The sequence below is a fragment of the Protomyctophum bolini genome (genome assembly GCF_963924005.1).
Source record: "Protomyctophum bolini genome assembly, chromosome: 4".
Classification (NCBI taxonomy): Eukaryota; Metazoa; Chordata; class Actinopteri; order Myctophiformes; family Myctophidae; genus Protomyctophum; species Protomyctophum bolini.
The window spans coordinates 7,022,162-7,032,113 of NC_137865.1; positions in this window are offsets into that span (position 1 = coordinate 7,022,162).

The following is a 9,952-nucleotide window of genomic DNA, read 5'->3' on the forward strand; positions in this document are numbered from 1 at the left end:
GGAAATACTTCAGTAAAGTAAAAGTATGTAAACAATTGTAATTAAGTACAGTACTTGAGTTACCTACTGTACATGTACTTACACACACACACACACACACACACACACGGTTATATTCCTTTGTTAAATTAATAACTATATACAGTATGTTGATAGTACTCATTACTGATTAATCACGAGTGATAGAAAATGCATGTTCAGGTCAGGAGGACCAATCAGGATAGAGAACTCAGCAGATACAGATTAAAGGGATAGTTCATCCCTAAAGTGACATTTTCTTTTCTATCGATTGCTCACCCCATGGAGACTTGAATTCATAGATGATTTTTGTCACATTCCTAGGTCGTTTTTTTCAGAATACTTACAGTATTTAGAAGACATGTAGAATCGGCCTAAGGTCTCCCTTATCTTATCTCCCTTAGAGATAGGATGAGAAGTTCAGTCACACAAGAGAGACTCGGAGTAGAACCGCTGCTCCTTCGCCTGGAAAGGAGCCAGCTTAGGTGGTTCGGGCATCTGGTTAGGACGCCTCTCAGGCGTCTCCCTAGGGAGGTCCTCGATGCACGTCCCACTGGGAGGAGACCCCGGGGCAGGCCAAGGCGCAGTTGGAGGAAACACATCGACTCACTGGCCTTGGAACGTCTCGGAATCCCCCAGGAGGAAGTCACTAATGTTGCTCTGGAGAGGGAAGTCTGGAGCACTCTGGTGGAGCCTGTGACCCGACTACGGATAAGCGGTTGAAGATGGATGGATGGATGGTCTTAATACATTACCAAAAGTACACACTGGAGTTCACTGTAAAACGATACATTTAATGATACAGTACTATATTTGTACAGGATCATAACACAAGTAGCTCACTGGCGCCCTCTGGGGGATAACCACGACAAAAATATATTCAAGACAACAGAAAACAATGTGGACCATAGTGGTCTCTTGTTTCGGAAGCATGAGGCGGCTTGATATGCAAGTACATCCCCCAACCATGATGTACAAACTTAGCCTACATTCCCCTAGACATGAAATACACCCCCTGGACATGACGCTAGTATGTCGCAGGGACAATTACCCCCCCAATCCAACCATTGATGCCGAGTGCCAAGCAGGAGAGGCACTGGGTCCCATTTTAGTCTTACCGTCTAAAGAAACTAATGTCAGTTAAGGCCACACATAATGCACCCAGAACTATATCTGTGGGAATAGTTTGCCAACTTGTGCTTTACATAAAGAAGTTATGTTTAACAGGTCAGCACATTCCTTTCACTACAGTAATACTCTACTGTTGCAATCTCTCCAAGTGGGAGATATGGAGAGAGAGAGAGAGAGGTAATTATCACTTATTTTGCCCTAAAGGTTGAAGAGGGAGGGTTGTAAAAAATATGTAAAATAAAACTGGAGCTTTTTACACATTGAATCCTCTCCCACTGGCTGGGAAAGAAACATTGACACCCTTTTCTTTTCAACAGCTATATGAGGTGTCCTTGAGCTAGAATGCTAATCGTCTACAGCTCGGGAGAGTGTATTTTGTGCACTTATCCGGAGATACAAATGGATGCATTAAACGCTGATGAAGTAAGGGGCATGTCCAAAGTCAATTAAGCCCCATGGGGGCCAATCGCAAGAGCAGATTTTATGATCCTAAAATGTATTACTAATGGCCCGGGCCAAGTCTAATCATGTGAAATTCATACAGTGAAGTGTTTTGAAATGATGGGCAGATAGTAGGACTGTTTCTCCTCCAAAACCACCATAAAAGAGCACCCGTCTGCAATTTGCAACAGATTGATTGCTTATGTAATTCACAGTATGTAGAATGGGTACGTTTCAAACGGAAGCACAAGTCAATACAAAAACTGCTATGAGGATAAAATCAGAAAACACACACATCCGCTTTTCGGATTTTTAGCTGCGTTTCTCCATCGGGTTTTCCAAAAAACGCGTCCGTGTGCAACCACCTTAAGACTCGTTTAGATCAGGGTCCTCCATTTTCAATTCATCAGAAAGAACTGGGCCTAGAAAAGTCTTCAAGCTGGCCTAAAGAAATTACGCACACCATTACTCTGTAAATATATTCACACTGCGGTTAAATAAAACCGTTGATGCATTTGTATGTGACTTTGGTCTAACGGCACCGTTGTACAGCAAGGGTTCTAAAACATTTCAGGCCGTGACCTCCCCCAAAATAATCACATTTGAACTGGGGACCGGCTCCCACCCTCTGACTATATAGCACTGTCTTGGAAATGTAGGAGTTGAGACATTACATTTAGTTTCACTGCAGTTCCCCAGATAAATATTGTGAAAATAGCCGAACTACAAGCTCAACAATTTGACCAATTTGGTAGTCTATTAAAAAGGTCTTAAAGGTCCGTAAATTATCTTTAGAAATGTGCAGATACCCTGTACGCACGTAATAATTCACCTAACAGTGAATTATCTGGGGGGCCGGGTCCCAGATAATTCACCATTAGGAGCTGTACGGGCAGCCTTGAGTAGCTCCAGCTGCTCAAAGGCCAGGGTCAGTACAATAATATAGTGTGACACCAACACACCAGTTGCTGTCACATACTATATGACTGCAGCTGTGTGTTGGGCCCCAAGTTTTACCTTTCTTTTTTTTTTTACACTTATGAAAGTGTGAATTGTGAGCTTTTACATGATGTGCAATACTATACATTGAAATATGAAAATAGGTGAATAGGACTATATGCTCATTTGAATGTTGCTACACCTAAAACCAACACGTTTAGATAATGGTGAGAACAACAGCTGGGATAGCCACTTTCAACCTGGCATCCCTATGTTGGCCAGAAAGACATTTTAAATAGCCAATCTACAAACTCATAATAACGCACTGCGACGAGCTTGTAGATCTATTTTAGCTATTAACTGTATAAAACTATATACAGTATAGGCCTATAGGCCTTGCTTGCTTCTTTTAGAGCTGTAATCGGGACTAAAAAGAGTTGACAAGGCCCAAAACCGACAAATGTCTGTCCAAACCCGACACAACACCTCACTTAGATACTTTTCATTACGAGACATCTTTCTAAACAAGTTTCTGTAATTACCTGGGGCAGCAGACGTTTTCTGTACATGAAAACATTGTATGTTTAGGTTATCAAGAACAGCATGCTACCCGTTTCTAACTGTCTTTATTTACGAAAACAGCTTGGGACAAATAGGCTATATATATTATAAATAAATAAATGATAGAAGCAGAACCCGACATGAGCCAGTTGCCACCATCATCACCTTCATCCACACTAACCACCTGCCTTGAGGAGATTTAAGGCATGGATGACAACAGCTCCAAGACAGGCCATTCTCATCAGTACCCCACACCGGGTCAAATCATCCCCAATAACCAGATAATCACCTTCTCCTCACCCTCTAGCCAGTGTTGTTTTCGTCGACTAAAACTATGATGGAAAATGTTCGTCGACTACCTTTTTTCACTGACGAAAACAACATAAAAACTACGCCATGATGACTAAAACTAGGACTAAGTATACTGTTGATTTTGTCAACTTTTGTCAATAAAAACTAGACTAAAATGTTAGGAAGGGACTAGTGGACAAGAGATCCAGTATAAAAAGTCCTTTTGCACTTGGTTGCATGCTGAAAAAAGCAGATCGGCTATTTTCAACAAGTGTAAAATCAGTCATTACGACGGCCTCAAGGCCCGCCAAAACACATTTTAGTCGAGTAAATCTACAGTTGACAACTGTAGATTTAGTCGACTAAAATCGTATGATATTTAGTGGACTTTAGTCGACTAAAACACTAAAGCATTCCAGGTGACTAAAATGTGACCGAAACTAAATGAAAACTATAATAAAGAGACTATGACTAAAACTAAAACAGAAATTTGCTGCAAAAAAACAACACCGCCTCTCAGCTGTGGTCACCATCTTGGATCCCCACCAGAGCTTTGACCTCCACATTAAACACCTCTGCACAGCCTCATTCTGTCACCTTCAGAAACATCGCTAGACTCCGTCTCACACTCACCCTGCCAGAGAGGCCAGAACACTCTCTCCTCAAGAAATATGAAACATATCACACCTGATGGATAATACGATATGGATTATGATTGTCCAATATTAGTAATTTCGATAACTCAGGAAGGACCAGGGATTTCATTTAAGCCCAAATGTAATAACCATAGTTGGGGGAAAATCCATTTACCAGATGTAAAAATGTAATAGAGTACAAATACCCCTTGAAAGTAATTAGAGTACTCAACATACTTACTAAAAAATAGGCGTTCAAAGCCTTATAGCCAATAAATATTTGATTCAGAATATGAATACCTTTTAGCTTAAAACAAATTTAGTTTAGTATAATATTATACCTTAAATGAATAGTTAAAAAGAGTATCCAAGTAAAATTACTTCATGGTAAGAATACCTTGTTAGGAAAAACCCAACAAAATGAATCATTGACACGAAGCAAGAGACAGGCCAGAGGTATAATGCGTTTTCAATGAGCAATCCCATTATATTTGGGGAGAAAGAATGGGGTACAAAGTAGCAATCAGAAAGTTCATCCCACTGGACTGGTTATATACTGTACTGCAGTTTTGTTTTTGGCAGAAATTTTTGATTTAGTTTTAGTCACATTTTAGTCACCTGGAATGTCTTAGTGTTAGTCTAGTCGATTAAATATCATAGGATTTCAGTCGACTAAATCTACATGTGATTTAGTCCACTAAAATGCATTTTGGCGGGCCTTGATACCGTCGTAATGACTGTTTTTACACTTGCTGAAAATAGCCGATCTACAAGCCCACAACAGGCTATTTTCAGCATGCAACAAAGTAAAATGACTTGTACTGGATCTCTTGTCCACTAGTCCCTTCCTAACATTTTAGTCTAGTTTTTATTTGTTGACGAAATTGTCAGTATATTTACTCTTCATAGTAGTCATCATAGCTTAGTTTTCTTTTTTTTCCCCCATTTAGTTTTCATCAGTGGAAAAAGGTAGTTGACGAACATTTTTTTCGTCATAGTTTTAGTCGACAAAAACAACACTGCTGTACTGTACTGGTTATTGTACAGTAATCATGATTCATAACCCTTTGACACCAGGAAGTTATCCTTTCTGTTGCCAATGGTTTACAATAGTGAAGACATCTGTAGATCTTCAAATGGTGAGTGCACCAGGGCTGAAACAGTTCTTCATTATGATAATCTGAAGGTTGCTGGAGAGCCAGCAGGTTTCTCAGAGGATGTTTACCATGACATGTTATACACAGAGAGAGGAGATATGTCAGGCGTCATATGAAGGACGGGGCCATCCATTAAAAACAGGGTGTGTTATCTATTTGGACTGTCAAATCTTCACAGTTTAGACTAGAGTGTTTCGATACACATATGCGTCTCCTCACGCCGAACAAGTACCGTGTATCTTACTTTTGACCTCTGACCTTTAGATCACCCGCCATTTTGAATTATTTGAAAAACAAATCAAATCTATCTTTGATCAAAATGCACGAACATTTCCACACGTGAACTCTGGAAAATATCTACATTTTTTTAAGTGAAATAAATGTATGTTTTATGAGCCAATGAAAATTGCTATTTTGTGAAAATTCTTCTTCTTCCCCTAATACATACATGCAGTGTCACAGGTTGATGAAACTTACTGTATGGTAGAGGATCATGCTAAAGACTCCCACCCGATGCCTTGCCAGATACAACAAAACCTGAAGTTTGCTCTAACAGCTGCTGTTAGACACTTCGAAAAAAACATTATCCCTGAAGGCCAATTTATATTATTTTGTACAATGAGAATAGACAATCTATACGCTCATAGTGCATCTCCACGACATGCTGTGTAAATATTTATATCAATTACTTTATGCATGGGACCAAGCCATCCAGGCTCCTGGTGAATTATGACCATGAACATTTGATTCTATGCGTTAACAAAAAAATAACAATGTCCCGTAGGGTAGGTATACCCTCACACAAAACATGCAGTAATACTATACTAATACTCTATACTGTAATTTGAATCGATTTATTTTCTCCTGTGAAGCAGCTTCGGTTGTGAGAAATGTGCTATATAAATAGAGGTTGATTTGATTTGATGATGGAGGGGAAAGGAACTGGTTGGAATAACGTGTTCCTTCCATGCACTACGTACTACCAGGGAAACTCCCCACCTGTCAGGTGATAAGAAGCAGCCTGCTCACTCCTCATGCATCAAAGGAAGCATGAGCTCAGTGCAGGGCTCTCCCCAGGTTGGCAGAGGGAGAGTAGCACCCAGGATTACAGATTACAAAATCGTGTGATATATATATATATATATATTTTTAATAATCATAAAATAAAACTAGCGGCCTGAACCTCTAGTTAAATATTTCAAGTACAAAAGGAGAAAAATGTACGGTGCTAAATTGCCCTACACTAGTGGCATTGTGCACAAGCCAAGGCCAATGATTGATCCGGTGGTTTATGAGATTAGCTCCAGAACTGACAGACACACACGCACGCACGCGTGTGCAGTTGTGCACAGACACACACACACACATGCACAACCCACCCAACTCGACGCCCAGCCTCCTGCAGTGCCACGCCATAAAAATCACAAACGGCCACACTGATTTAAATGCCAAGCTAACCTTTTATTGTTTGGGATCAGACTCACTTTCCACTCGGCACATCACTCCCTTGTGTCCTCTGCCAGACGCATGGCCAGTTTCGACAGGTCTAGGGCGGTTCTCCAGATGTGCTCGTCGTGACTCACTCAGTAAACATCTAAAGAGTTGTGTCTTAAAAACACAAAAAGGGTGGCTTCACACACTGATAGCCGTGTGTGATTATGTATTAGGATGCAGAGTAAAAACCAACGTTTCACTCAGTAAACATGCCTTGCCAAGCCATGAGGCCATAGGGCCTATCTCCTGTTTCTGTAGCGCGAGGCAGCTTGGTGTACAGTTTAGCCCTTGGACATGACGCTAGTATGGCGCAGGGACTTACCCCCCAATCCAACCCTTGATGCCGAGTACCAAGCATGGAGCCACCGAGTCTTTGGTATTAGATCCGGCCGGGGATCGAACCCACGACCTCCCAGTCTCTGGGCGAATAATCTGGATATGTGCATGTATAGGTAGATAATAACCTGTCCAAAATAGGGACACCAAGTTCAAAGTGATAAGAAAGAACTCGGCTGCACAGCTGCCGACACCGATGTCACTCAAAAGGTCAAATAATGGCCTATAGGATGCATCGGCCTGGTTGTGATTAGAAGGGTTATATAAACAGTGGAAGTTAAACTTCTCTCACCAAACTCTCTCCAAGCCTTCGTAGTACATCCTGCACACACTGCTCCCATGCCTTAGTCTCAGCATGGCTGCCTTGCCGCAGGACATCGTGATGGGAAGCCGAGGGGAGGGATAGGATCTTTTGAAGTGGTTCATGCAGGAGAAGACGACAATCCGTGTGGGCGTTCGGCACCATACCACCACCTCACTGAACACCGTGTAGAGTCACTGCGGGCACAGAACAGACTGGGGGACAGAGAGAGAGAGAGAGGGGACGCCGTGGACTCCCATCGGCACTGACAAGGCGCAGCGGTGCAGTGCTCATTGCGCGCTGTACCATGGCATTGAGCTGAGCAGGAGCAGCATGGCACACTGTACTGTATATGGTTTCTTTTCACTTGTTACCTCCTCTATAATGAATTCCTGTTTCGACTATATATAGGAGTGTATATTTGTACGTCTCTAAAAGTTTTGATGAATTGAAAATCGTGGGCCCTATTGTAAACAAATGTAATCAATCAATCAATCAATTACACGCACGCACATGGATTGATCAAAAACAAGCATCATGTTCACAGGTGCCGTGTGTCAACAGCATGAATTAACATAGGAATGACCATGGATTTTTTTTTTACCTATATTTTTATCCCACGATGTTGTAACCCATTTTTCACCTCTGTGTCAATTTTCTAATGTGATCCTGGGCTCTACACACCCTCCGCCAACCTGGGGAGACTTGAACTTAATGCTTATGGATAATCCTAACAAGCCTGCGAAAGACCTGGCTGTAAGATGCTCCTCCAAGGTAGCTATAGCTCTCTTGTCATTGCTTGTTATGTGCTGGAGATCGGGGTTCGATTCCAGGCTCATTAAAATTGCGTACCACCAAAAATAAAATCACTGCTGCTCCACTGACAACGTGCCGAGTCAGAGGTGAAACATCACACTAGAAGTAGGGACACGGATAGTCTCTCCACTTCAGCATGGCAAATGATGTGACACTCACACTCTCACACACACACACACACACACACACACAATCACTAAACCCTAGGTTGTCTGGAGTTCACCAGTCGCCTACAAATCTGAATTCATCCTAAATAGCTCAACACTGTTATTCTCGGGCAAAACCATAATACTGATACTATATAGCCTATATTGTGACATCAATTTAGTCCGCACTCCTGTCATGGTGCATTTGCACATTATTAAATTTGTCCTCTGCGTTTAGCCATCCTTACTATTAGCAGCAGTACAATGTACGATTTGTGATGTTAAGAGAGGATGCAGGACCTGAAGGCGTTATGCTAGAACCATAATGAATTGGAGGAGATGGACTTCCACTCTGAGCCTCTGCATCCAAATGAGCTTCATTTTATAGAAGCATCGATAGTAATGGACCAGAACATTAACTTGCATCCGCCATAAAAGGCAAAGCCTCCACAATTTAATGTAATCTCATTGGCAAGTTGTCCCGGCTCTTTGTCCTGTATACATGTTTACATTCACTGATATAAACTGCCAGCCCGACACAACATCACCCCAATTGGCGTAACAATATATTTGTATTATTATTCATGCAAACCATGCTAATGTTTCACCACCAGGTGGCCCACTTGTGCTATGGTGTGATTATAACTGAACAAGTACAGCAATAAGAAGATGGTCTTGAAAAGCTGTACCTGTAAGTATGGATGGGTACAATCACACATTCCAGGCATCTTTACAATGCAGTTTAGACTTCCATACAGTACTTCATATCAAAGTACTACTCAAAACATCCATCTAGATAGATATAACTACACTCGAGTATTTGGGTCCCATATTCAGTATTTTGCAAAGATTGGCATAAGTCAATAAACCAATTTTACCCTTGTGTCACAACAACATGAATAATTTGAAGTGATATGGGTGTATGTTTGTTACTTAAGCACTCTGCAGGTCTTAAGATGTACAAACTATAAAAAAGTGCCCAGGTCTCCACCAGAGGCAGGTCACGATGTGGTCTCCTGGTGGCGCTACAATAGGCCAATGTGAAAAGGGTGACATTTGTTCGTATGCCTTGGATGGCAATTGGATGATTTGAGGCATTTTGTTCCAAAAATGTGTTTTGAAAAAAATCCACCTGTTGGTGGCACTATAACAGGCCAATGTGAAAAGGGTGGGATATAATATTCCTCAGCCTAGTAGGAAAGTTTGTGAAAGATTTCATGTAAATTGCACGCTGCGTTCCTGATTTGAGGCTTTTTGTTCAAAACGGGCCAATTTGGGGCAGAGGTTCATCGTTGGCATCCAGGGAGTGGTGTGTGCAAAATTTGGCATCGACCGGCTTAAGTACTTTTCCTCAAGAACGCCTACAGGCGGCAAGCTTTTGGCATTTCGGGACGGGTCTACTATGAGGAAAGGCTCTGTGGAATTAAATAAGCAGATGGAGAAATGTTGCTGTGGTGGTAGTATGAAGTATACTCTCTGCTTCCCCAGTGCATTTTTGAGTGAAACTACTGTACACGTACATCACCTTAAGGAGAGAATGAAAGAGAGGAAGAGAGACTAAAGGCTAATCCATCGCGCAAAATAAAAGTGTCACGTGGCAAAAAATTGCCACGGCACGTGTCGGGAGTGTACAGTAGGATGAAGTATGAACCTGGCTTCAGACAGATGGGACTGTGATGTTACTGT